This window comes from Aquarana catesbeiana, linkage group LG08 (genome assembly GCF_042186555.1).
Source record: "Aquarana catesbeiana isolate 2022-GZ linkage group LG08, ASM4218655v1, whole genome shotgun sequence".
NCBI lineage: Eukaryota > Metazoa > Chordata > Amphibia > Anura > Ranidae > Aquarana > Aquarana catesbeiana.
Genome location: NC_133331.1, coordinates 260552428 through 260564730, shown reverse-complemented (window position 1 = coordinate 260564730; position 12303 = coordinate 260552428). Strand labels below are relative to the sequence as shown.

The window sequence follows — 12303 nt, the reverse complement described above, 5'->3', positions numbered from 1 at the left end:
CTTGCACCCATCAACAGTGGGTGGGGGGTTGAGTGCTGGTGGGGGGTGGCTGGTTGGTTGCAAAAAACTCCAGCTGCCAATGCCCTGATTTCACTGTCCCCCAGTCATGCTAGCCCTATGCTATTTATTTATTTTTTTTTCCTTCGGGGCTTCACTTTCACACTAGTAGCTGCACATCTATTGTGCGTTTTTTCCTTGCACAGATACATGCACTTGATCTGCCTTTTACTTGCAGTTGATGCGCGTTTACATGCAGTTGAGGCGTGTTTTTCTATCTGCATTCGTCCTGTGAGGTCACTTCCTTTGTCTTTCTTTCCATGGACTTTTATGTGCACTGTGATGCTTTGTAGTGCATTTGCATGCATTTTTGTTTCGCATTTGCAGTGCAGAAAAAGGCAGCAATGCACTTTTTGACCTCACTGCACAGCACTGCAATAATATGAACTATGCCCATAGGATTACCTTGAATTTGAACTGTCTATGCAGTTGGAGTGCAGTTCAGCCAACTGCATCCCACTGCGTTAGGTGTAAAAGGGCCCACCTGAACCGGAGTGAAAAAAAAATGCACAGGACCCTTTTTTAATTTGCATCACAACTGGCCCGCATATATGTGAACTGGCTCTATTGAAAGCCACTTGGGTTCACGTTATGCGAATTGGCTGCGGTTCAAAACACATCCGATTCACTTATATCCAAGCCTTAGAAAGACAGTGAGAGAGTCATATATAGAGACACACATTGTGAGAGACATACATTGATTTATGAGGGAATGTAAAGGTGGTTGGAGAGTCAGTGATGTCCCGAGCTCCAGCCCGTGGGCACGCTCACAGACCGGAGACGATGAGAATGAAAAATGGCGATGGAATGGAAAATGGAGGTACTTTTTTGGTCTGACCCTTAGGACCTTTGAGGACCACCACCTACTGAATCCAAGATTTTGTTCATATTACATCTGGTGTGGTGTTTGCCGTTTTGCACCTTTTTATTGTAGAAAATGCAGTGCTATATGCACAGTATTATGATTTAAAAGTTGTCTAAAAATGCACTGGTTAGAAAATCCCAACAAAAGAGGAACTAAAAATATTTTAGCTAAACCCCTGACACCTGAGACAATATTGGTGGTTTTCTTCCTTCTCCGCCTCTGCAATCTCTACATATTTTACTCCAGAAAGACAACAAAAGGCATAAAACACAGGTACATCTACGCTACCATACCTTTCCTGTAAGAACATAGCTGTACTAACATTTGAAAGTGTCTTGCTTGTCGCTATTATAGGAATTAAGAGTTTCACCAGCAGGGCCGTCTTTAAGGGCAAAAGGGGCAGCTGCCCAGGGCCCATTCATTTTTGTGGAGCCCAAAGCAGCTGCCTCTTGAGCTCACCATAGGTGTAATATCTTGGATTGCTCCTAGCTACAGGAACCCGTGTGGCCTCCCTGTCATCAGTGTAGCTGATTGACTGTGCTATGACAGGGGAGAGGCGCAGCTGCAGTTGTCTGATTACTAAACCCGCTCACCCCTCCTCTTCCTTTCAGCAGCCGGCTCTCTCTAATCGCTGCTTGTTCTTCCCTCTCAGGCTAAGCAGAACAAGCAGCCAATCAGGTGGAATATCTAGGATTGCCTCTAGCTACAGGGGCCCACGCGGCCTGCCTGTCTTTCATATCAATGTAGTTGAGCAGCGATCTCTCCTCCCACCACTGCACGAGCCCCTACAGGTCTCTGATTGGCTGTGCTATGACAGGGGCGAGGTGCAGCTGTGAGTTGACTGTGTACTTGCAACCCGCTGGCCCAACCCCCTCCTCTCCTCCTGTCAGCAGACAGCTCTGTCTAATCGCTGCTTGTTCTTCCACCTCCCTCTGGCTAAGCAGGTCAAGCAGCCAATCAGAAGAGAATCAATGGGTATGATGGGACATGTAGTCCCATGGTACCTGAACTATACCCTGCTTTTAAAGAAGAAGGGAGCAAGATTTGTCACCAGGACAGTGCAGTGTTCTAGGGGGAGTTAGTGAGAGGAACATGTGGAACAGTTCCCCCCAGAGACTGAGCTGCTGAAAAACAACCAAGCAAATACCATGTGGGGGAGACTGCAAGAGAGAGAGGGTCATGTTGCTGAGCCACTGCCAGGATATGGACCTTGCTGCACTGCCTACTGGAGTCGCCATGGGCAACCCCGGACACCTGCTTGAAGAGACCACTGCTACTGTGTCGCTGGATCTGGTAAGAAGGCTTTGCAGCCACTACATGTTACCACCACTAGAGCATGAACTATTAGGAACTACCTTGGGGGTGATCGCAGCTTGTGGGGCAAGCAGGTGTGCTGTTGTGAGAGGCTTAGGTCAGCCAAAGACAGAGCAATTTTCTTTCCTGCAACCCATGGTTACAGAAAATAAAGTTGCTTGATTCCCCCATCAGCACAGTCAGTGTGGATGGGGCAATTCCTGCTGCTGAGCCATTGTCTTTTTCTAGCAGGAGGTTGGGGAAGCCGTCCCCACCAAAAGAATGCAGTGAATATTGCTAGTGGCTATAACAACTGCTAGGAATAATTGCATGTAAAATCCCTCAGGCTGGTTGCACCCAAGTTGATCGATCAACTTGGGTACATTCAGGTATGTGCCATGGCAGCTACAGAGTGGAAATAGTAGATCCCAGGGGAAGCACATGATGGCTCTCTTAATGCCAGAAGATCCCTCCTGGAAATTTCATGCATTTCTATTAGGGTTCTGCTAGCAAAGAAATTGAAGTGCATGATTAACCCTTTCAGATCTGTGTTTCAAGTGTATTTAATAACCAAGTGGGATCTCATCTGCCAGCAATGAAAGGATTAATTGTGTCCAGGTACCCCACACCTCCCCAGTCCAGGCAGTAAGGAAATGATGTGCTGTAACCTTCAGCAACCAATCAGTGAGCCGTAATGATGTGCAGTAACCTCTAGCAACCAATCAGTGAACAGTAATAATGTGCAGAGACCTCTAGCAACCAATCAGTGAAAGGTAATAATGTGCAGTAACTTCAAGCAACCACTCAGCAAGCAGAAGTGATGTGGTGTAACATCTAGCTTAGTGAATTGTAATGTGTGCTGTAACCTCTAGCAACCAGTAAACGAGTGGTAATGATATGCTGCATCCTCTGGCAACCAATCTCAATCACTGCCTGATCTGCTGTAGTAAACTGACTTTGTGTCTAGATGCTCTCAGAGCAGGCAAAGAGGGAAATTGCATGACGGGGGGCCAGTTGGGGTGGGGGGAAAGGAATATACAGAACGAGTTTTAGGTAGAATATTAGAATTCTGTGAGACAAATAATCTGATTGATGTGGATGGTAGAAATTATATTACATTAAAAGTTCTCATTCATTAAAGCGTGTATTAAATCAATTTTTTCCTTTAACTGCATGCTTTTTGAATCATTATAAATCATTCAAACTAAAATGAAGGTGGTGGTACCTTTTGTGATATACAGACATCCTTAGACACACCAAATCGGGCGCTTCTGCCATTCATTTCACTGATGGTCTTTCTACCTCCTCCTGTCCTACCAGTACTATCCCCACCTGAGAACCCATAAGGGATCTAGGATTGGCACCCCGTTGGTTGTGTGGTTCCACCCGCATGGTTCACCACAACCTCACCAGATGTAAGTCATTTTTTATTTCCTTTTTTTAAAATTTCTCTTAAGTGAAAAAATAACTACATTTAATGACAATTGGACAGTCATGCAGCACTGCACCCATATTACATAGTTACATATAGTTACATAGTAGGTGAGGTTGAAAAAAGACACAAGTCCATCAAGTCCAACCTATGTGTGATTATTTGTCAGTATTACATTGTATATCCCTGTATGTTGCGGTCGTTCAGTTGCTTATCTAATAGTTTTTTGAAACTATTGATGCCCCCCCCCCCCCCGCTGAGACCTCCGCCTGTGGAAGGGAATTCCATATCCTTGCCACTCTTACAGTAAAGAACAGTAAAGAACTTTAAGCCCGGGTTCCCACCTATGCAAATTAGATGCGGATTTCCCCACATCTAATTCGCATAGCAGGAGAATGTGACTGGCTCCCTATGGAGCCGGTTCACATATCTCCGGGGCGGCTGCAGAGCGCACTGCACAAAAATGCTGTGCGTCTTTGGCTCCGTTTCAGGGCCGAATTCAGGCATAGAATCGGCCCTGATTCGTCCCTGAAACGGGGAACAGGGACGCACAGCACTCCTGTGCGATCCGCAGCGCGTTATAGTGTGAACCCAGGCTTAAAAAGGTTAAACCTTTTTTTTTTAAATTTTAATGAGTGGCCACGTGTTTTGTTAAACTCCCTTCCGCGAAAAGGTTTTATCCCTATTGTGGGGTCACCAGTATGGTATTTGTAAATTGAAATCATGTCTTCTCTCAACCGTCTCTTCTCCAGAGAGAATAAGTTCAGTGCTCGCAACCTTTCTTCATAACTAATATCCTCCAGACCCTTTATTAGCTTTGTTGCCCTTCTTTGTACTTGCTCCATTTCCAGTACATCCTTCCCGAGGACTGGTGCCCTTAACTTGACAGCATACTCCAGGTGCGGCCGGACCAGAGTCTTGTAAATCGGGAGAATTATTGTTTTATCTCTGGAGTTAATCCATTTTTAATACATGCCAATATTCTGTTTGCTTTGTTAGTAGCAGCTTGGAATTGCATGTCATTGCTGAGCCTATCATCTACTAGGACCCCCAGGTCCTTTTCCATCCTAGATTCCCCCAGAGGTTCTCCCCCCAGTGTATAGATTGCATTCATATTTTTGCCACCCAAATGCATTATTTTAAATTTTTCTACAATAAACCTCATTTGCCATGTAGTTGCCCACCTCATTAATTTGTTCAGATCTTCTTACAAGGTTTCCACATCCTGCGGAGAAGTTATTGCCCTGCTTAGCTTAGTATCGTCCGCAAATACAGAGATTGAACTGTTTACCCCATCCTCCAGTCGTTTATGAACAAATTAAATAGGATTGGTCCCAGCACAGAACCCTGGGGGACCCCACTACCCTCCCCTGACAATTCCGAGTACTCCCTATTTATCACCACCCTCTGAACTCGCCCTTGTAGCCAGTTTTCAATCCACATACTCACCCTATGGTCCATGCCAACGAACCTTATTTTGTACAGTAAACGTTTATAGGGATCTGTGTCAAATGCTTTTGCAAAATGCAGATACACCACGTCTACGGGCCTTCCTTTATCTAGATGGCAACTCACCTCCTCATAGAAGGTTAATAGATTGGTTTGGCAAGAACGATTCTTCATGAATCTATGCTGATTACTGCTTTTAAAAAATTTAAAGAAGGTAATTTTTCTCCTTCACTGATGGGCACTAATAGGCAGCACTGATGGGGTGTCACTATTGAGCACTGATGAGGAGGCACTAAGGCTGCACTGATATGCACTACGCACTGAAGGGCACTGATTGGCAGCACTGATTTGCAGCATTGATGAGCACTGATTTGCAGCACTGATGGGTACTGTTGGGGTTGCACTGATCATCAAGACAGATGTCGCATTTCACACTAGCCAGTTACCAACTCTCGCCACGCACTGTGACAGCCAGAGGAAAGGAATGCCGATAACTGGCAAGTGCGTGTACATCGTGATCAGCTGTGATTGGACACAGCTGATTACGTGGTAAAGGGCCGCTGTGATTGGCTCTTTACCCTGATCTGTAATCAGTTGTGTCCGAAGGTCACAATGATCACAGAGAGCGTCGGGCACGCGCCACAGTGGGCTCGATCACAAGATGACGTCATACGACGCCCTCCCAGAACTGGCCGACCGCGCTGTAGCCATCATTTTGCTATAGCGCGATCGGCAAGTGGTTAAATACATACTATAAGGGATCTCCTACCTCCCCCTCTCTTTCTGGTGGATACCCCAGGCATTTTATTGGGTCACTTTTTCAGTCCAACCCTTAGGACCTTTGGGGACCACAACCTACTGAATCAAAGATTTTGAACATATTACATTTGGTGTGGTGTTTGCTGCTTTGCACCTTTTTATTTTAGATAATACAGTGCTATATGAACAGTATTATGATTTAAAAGTTGTTTAAAAATGCACTGGTTGGGAAATCCCAACCAAAGAGGAACTAAGAAGATTCTAGCTAAACACCTGACACCTTCTCCGCCTCTGCATTCCTAACATATTTTATTCCAGAAAGACAACAAAAGGCACAAAAACAGGTACATCTAAGCTACCATACCTTTCCTGAAAGAACATAGCGACAACCAAGACACTTTCAAATGTGAGTATATCTATTATATAATTTAGGAGTGTCGCCAGATATACAGAAAGTGTTTTAGGTAGCATATTAGAATTCTGTGAGACAAATAATCTGATTCATGTGGATGGCAGGAGTTATGTTACATTAAATGTTCTCATTAATTAAATACATTTTTTTCCTTTAATTGCATGTTTTTTGAATCATAATAAATCATGTTAAAATAAAAAGATGGTGGTGGTATCTTTTGGCGCAGAGAGGGTTGAGCTTCCTAGTTACGTATTAGGTAAGGTTTGTGGTCTGTGTCCCCATAAGGGAGATTTGCCCTCTTTATTTGTCCTGTTTACCATTATCAGCAAAAGTGAAACACAAAAAAGAAATTGATTTTGCTGCTAATTTTGCTGAACTGGGAACTCTAAATTGTATTAACTAAACAACTTAAAAAAACTTTTATAAGCAAACTTTATCTGTGGTGGTGATGCTGGTGATGTTTGTTTTCTTCATTTCGTGTTCTTCATATTTGTGGTTTTTTTTTTGTTTTGTTTTTGTCGCTATGCATTTGACCATTGCTTGTGTACTGTAGCATACTTTTTTTATGTCACTTTTTTCTACTGATTTGTGAACATGTCTTTGAATATAGGCCAATTAGGGGCTGTTTTGATAGAGAAACAAGCCCAGGGCTGTTAAATGAGTTTCTGTGACCCTATGGAGCTATTTAAAGCCCATAGCACTCTAAAGCCTGATTTACACTTATGCATTTTTTGTACTTTTTGAAGACTTGCACTACAGTCCATTTAACATGGTTTCCTATGGAACACGTTCTGTAGTGCAAATCTGCAAAAAGCACAAAAAATACATAGGTGTGAATCAGGCTTTAAACAACCACCTTCATTTTGCTTCTTCCGTCGCCAAAATGGTGAAATTTAAAACTAACGAGGGTGTGTTTGCTTTCACACCAAATGCCACTGGCATAAAGAGTAACCTTTATTTTTTAAAAAATTGTACATATGCAATGGTTTTTTACTTCAAGGGAGAGCTAGATAGAACAAGTGTTGGTGGTCAATAATTATCACAGGTGAAAACAGCTCTGCTCTACAAACTTACACCTGTCCCTCCTAATCAGAGAGAAAAAGAAAAAAACCTATATGGGGCTCCACTCTGCAATAAAAGAAAAAGGGGGGAATTTTCCCTGCAAAGCACAAAGCTAGAACTAAGATGCAAAAAGTATCCAAATGTATAAACCATGGCAATAAAAATAACTACCTTATGAAAATAATTTCTCACATAATGACCTCTATAATAATTGAGCAGTAAAGGTACCAAAAGGTTTGCAGGATTCCTAAATGAGTTATTAAAAGTTACCCTGCTTTACCCACCAATTTAGTTACTCCATAGCAAAATATGTACCTAGTATGTATGAACTACCTGTATGAACTAGCCTTTTGGATAGAGAGAGAGTTTATTTGATGGTGAAGCAGTTTTGGAGACTACTACAAAGGATTTGAGGTACTCCAGAGTACTAGAGGTACCTATAGCCAGCCTATTGGAAGGAGAGAGTTTACCAGGTAGGCAGATTAGGACTTTCAAAACTAATCTTAGAAAGTATTAGTTTACTGAAAGGGTAGTTGATGCGTTGAATAAACCACCAGCAGAGGTAGTGAGACAGTCTTCAAATGCTTCAAACATAGATCTATACTCAGACAATAAAGTTAACAAAAAATAAATAAATGAGCAGACTTCATGGATTACTCTTTTTTTGCTGTCACTTTTCTATGTTCTAATCTAAACAGACAGTGGAACTGGCTACTAAAACTTCAGAGGTTGCTGGATAAATTTCTACGATCGTCTCTGCCTGTTCCATTTCTTCACATGGACTGTTGATAGTCTATGAATAAATAACTGGAATCCCTAGAACAATCTTCCAGTATAGAGATCTCAATAATATTCCTATATAAGGGCCTCCAAATCTGCCTATCAGGTAAACTCTATCAGTGGCATCACTAGGGGGGGCCAGAGGGGGGCATGCCCCCCCAACATTATATTGTGCCCCCCTATGTGCCCCCAACTAAAAAAAACGGACACTTGCATGCAGGGGACAGGTATGGACTGAGCCACTGTGTTGCTGGCCCCTGGATCCACCTCCTGAGTCTACTCCCGGCCACTGGTTGCTATAACTGCCTCGTATCTAGCAAACAGTGACGTCAGAGCCAGCATTGATGTCTCTCTCTCCCCTCCTTCCTCTCTCGCTTGGCTTCACACTTGACTTCCCTAGAGCACACACAGGAGAGGGGAGGGGGAGAAGGAGCAGATCGTCTGTGTATCATTCAGTGCGAGAGAGGAAGGAGGGGAGAGAGAGACATCAATGGCGGCTCTCGGGCTCTTAGCTGTTCCATGCAGGGACAAACCCCCCCCAGAGCATCAGTCAATTTCACAGCAGTCAGGCTAGTGTAGCCTATCAGCTGCAGGAGCCGAACTGCAGACGCTGGATACCGGCTGAAAATACATTTGTCCCCGATCTGCCTGCATTGTAAAGCAGGTCGGTTCTTGAGAGGTCCCGTATGATGTCAGGAGGGATGAAGGCACTTATCGTGAGCTTCAGCTACCTATTGGCTGGGAAGGCAGCAGGGGGCGGTGCTTCTGCCTCCTCAGCCAATGAGTACACACAGTGCATTGTCCTTCCCTGCAAATTCATCCCGCGGGCTTCCAGAAGCTGCAGAAGTTCCTGCAATGATCGAGGTGAGAGAGGAGAAAAGTTACTTTCACTTTCTCCTGATACATCGGCATCTTTCACCCCCAGCTTTACTTTCCTTCCCTCTGTGTACTACATGGCTCCACATTCTCCTGATAAGACTATGCAGTGATCAGACACTCACACCGATCCTCATCCCCCTCCCCTTTCCAGTTCACTATCTGCTGTTACTTTCTTCTCTTCACTCCCATAAATCTGCACTGAACACATCCTGCAGCCTCCAGTCTCAGATTTGGGCATTCCAAACTAGGAGTCCACACACTGACTGTGTGCATGGAACCCTTTCATTCCAAGATTACTTCCAACTGTTCTGCAGCCTCATACATTCTTTACAGTCCTTAAAGTGGTTGAAAACCCATTACAACCACTTTAACCTACAGATAAGCCTAGATTAAGGCTTACCTGTAGGTGCAAGAAATATCTCCCAAACCTAAAAGGTTTAGGAGATATTGGCAGAAATAGCAGCACTGATGTCTACGGCGCATGCGTCGTAGACATCGGGCGCAGGTGCACTGAGCCTGCCGTTTCTAACGGCGATCATGCCGTTAGTGGTGGCACCAGCACGCATGCGCGGGAGTGACATCATCGCTGCTGCGGCCAGTCACAGCGCCGGAGCAGCGATACCCGGAAGACACGCCGAGTCAACATGTCAGCAACGGAGGAGGTGAACGAGGGTCGCTTCGATAGAGGGCTTACTTCTTCTTTAAATATATTTTTTTCTTTCAGCCAGCAGGCTAGTATAGTACTAGAGTGAGACTCAGACTGCAGATGTTGCTACAATATACTGATGTTACTACTTTTCACAAGAGTAGTAAAAGTATACAGTGCAAACACTGTCTGCCGCCATGAAAGATACAGCCACAGCACCTGTGATCATCATTATCATGCTGAAGTACAGTGTAATCATCAGCATGATAATGATGATCACAGGTGCTGTGGCTGTATCTTTCATGGCTGCAGACAGTGTTTGCACTGTATACTTTTACTCCAGGCTTTTTTTCAGCTGAAATGTGGCACTCCTGAAATCTGGACTCTGTACGTAGCACACCCAGGAATCTGTATGTAGCACACTCTGTACTCTGCACGTAGCACAACCTGAACTCAGTACTCTGCACGTAGCACACCCTGGACCTTGTACTCTGCACCTAGCACACCCTGAACTCAGTACTCTGCACCCAGCACACCCTGAACTCAGTACTCTGCACGTAGCACACCCTGGGTATGGGTAAAGAAATGCATTTTATAGTTGGCCCCCCTACTTTTGTTCCTGTGCCCCCCCCCCCCCCCTAAATATGAAAGCTGGAGACGCCACTGAACTCTATCCTTCCAATAGGCTGGCTAAAGGTACCTATATTACTCTGGATTACTTTAATTCCCATGTAATAGTCTCCAAAAATGCCTTCCCATCAAATAAACTCTCTCTATCCAATAGCCTAGTTGAAGGTACCTATTTTGCGCTGGAGTAATTAAATTAGTAAGTCTTGCTACCTGAAAAGCTTCCCAATTGCAAGCTACTAGAACTGCTGACCAACTACCAAAACATAAACCAAACTTCCCTTCCTATTAAACCATATATGAGAAACTCCAAAAATAAACAAAGGTGCCCCCAAAAACAAAAAGGAAACCCTACATGTTTCACTCAATTAAGAGCTCTGTAAGGGGTGTTTAAAGAAAAATGTAAGGCCCACCAACATAAAGCGTGAAACAAAAATCATGGGGGAAAAACTATTCCCACATGGTAAAAATTGCTTCCTACTCCTCTGACCATCTATTTATAATATTTTTCCAAGATAGCTACCACTCTGGCAGCACATACTTTTGCGTTATCCCCATCTTGTGGAGGGAAGACAGAAGGCAGGTCCTCCAGATAGGAAAAAGTGAATGTATGGAAGTATTTATAGATAGGACTTATACTTGTCATCTTACAATGCTTCCAGTGACCCATAGAAGATAGGGGATTGCATTGGCAACCAGCCTCTGATGCAGCCGACAGGGAAAAACCGGTCAGGACAGTTCGGCCCATCTCTGGACTACATGTTTTTGACCCATACATGGTTCTACATACCTTGCAAGGTTGATGCTTTCAAAGACAAGGGAGAAATCTACCCCGAACCCCGTACTGTGGACTGAATCACACGCTGATAAGTATCAATATATTTACCACTCTTTGGGAAGAACTATCATATTCTGGAAAGGATTACGTCTTCATATTGCTGTTTCATTTGGGGTTTGGGAGCGGATAGGGACTCTGATTGGTACAGTGAGAGGGAGGCCAAGGAGTACTATGTTTCTATGGTTCCAGTGAGCCACACAGTACCTTATCGGTCATCCAAAGTTATCACTATTCCATTTGCATACCTCTTCTTGACCACTGTTACCCAGCAACGCTCCCCCACTTCATTACAGCCAACTTCTACCGTAATACAATCATCCACTTGTCCACAGTTCTTCAATGCAGTTCAGGAGAACTATTGATATCATAGCTTTTACTTCATGGTATGACCACATCTATCCTCCCTTTCTGAAATAACAGTTTTACCTTGAATCAACATTTGGGTCACTTTTCATAGGTCGTTTAGACCTGGGGATATCATCCCAGCTGTATTACAGCATTCCCAGTGCTTCTACAACTTGGGTGAATTTGTACCACCTGTCCAGAGATGGTCCTTTTGTTTTCATAGCTTTGATGTTAATGTATGTATAATGTTTTTTAATGTCTTTTTCTTACCTTTGATATCAATAAATCTTTTTTGCTAATCATGTTTGTATGGTGAGTGAATTCCATAGATATGTGCTACCATAGGGTTGGTTGAGCTAACACAGGTTTTTATTTCAAGTTTGCGACCCATAGAAGACCTCCTTTTATTCTGCCAACCTTTATATTACCATGTTGGCTGCCCCATACTCCACATCACCAACTCTTCCTCCTTTTATTTACACAATCAATATATACCAAATTTGAGGCATCCAGATGCATACTAAAGAACTTTACTCATGCACAAATGGCAGATATATAAATCCCTCATTCAGCCCATGTGAAGAGAGTGAGTTGAGATGCAATATCCATCTCGCCTCAGTTTTTAACAGAATTTTATTTAAATTTCCTTTTCTCGGCCAAAGTTGAATTTGTTCAATGACCCAAAATTTCAAACGATCTGGGTTTTACTCCATGCATTTGCTACATGTGTCTTGCTATAGGTCCATCGTTCTTTAACAGTGTGTCATTTATATGCTCCAGGACATGACACCTGAATTGGCGAATTGTCTTTCCCACATATAAGTGTCCATAAGTGGGCATGGACATTTTGCAGCATATA

At 43.6% G+C, this 12303-nt stretch overlaps 1 protein-coding gene across 1 annotated transcript in view; it reads left to right on the top strand.

Annotated features, from left to right (window-relative positions):
* Window positions 1–1985: 1985 nt before the first annotated feature.
* LOC141106380 (transmembrane protein 176B-like) overlaps window positions 1986–12303 on the top strand; it is a 79531-nt gene continuing 69213 nt past the window's right edge. Inside the window, exons 1-3 of the mRNA XM_073597113.1 lie at window positions 1986–2215; window positions 3457–3630; window positions 6174–6261. The gene's annotated coding sequence lies outside the window, so the exon portion shown is untranslated. The remainder of the gene's footprint in view (window positions 2216–3456; window positions 3631–6173; window positions 6262–12303) is intronic.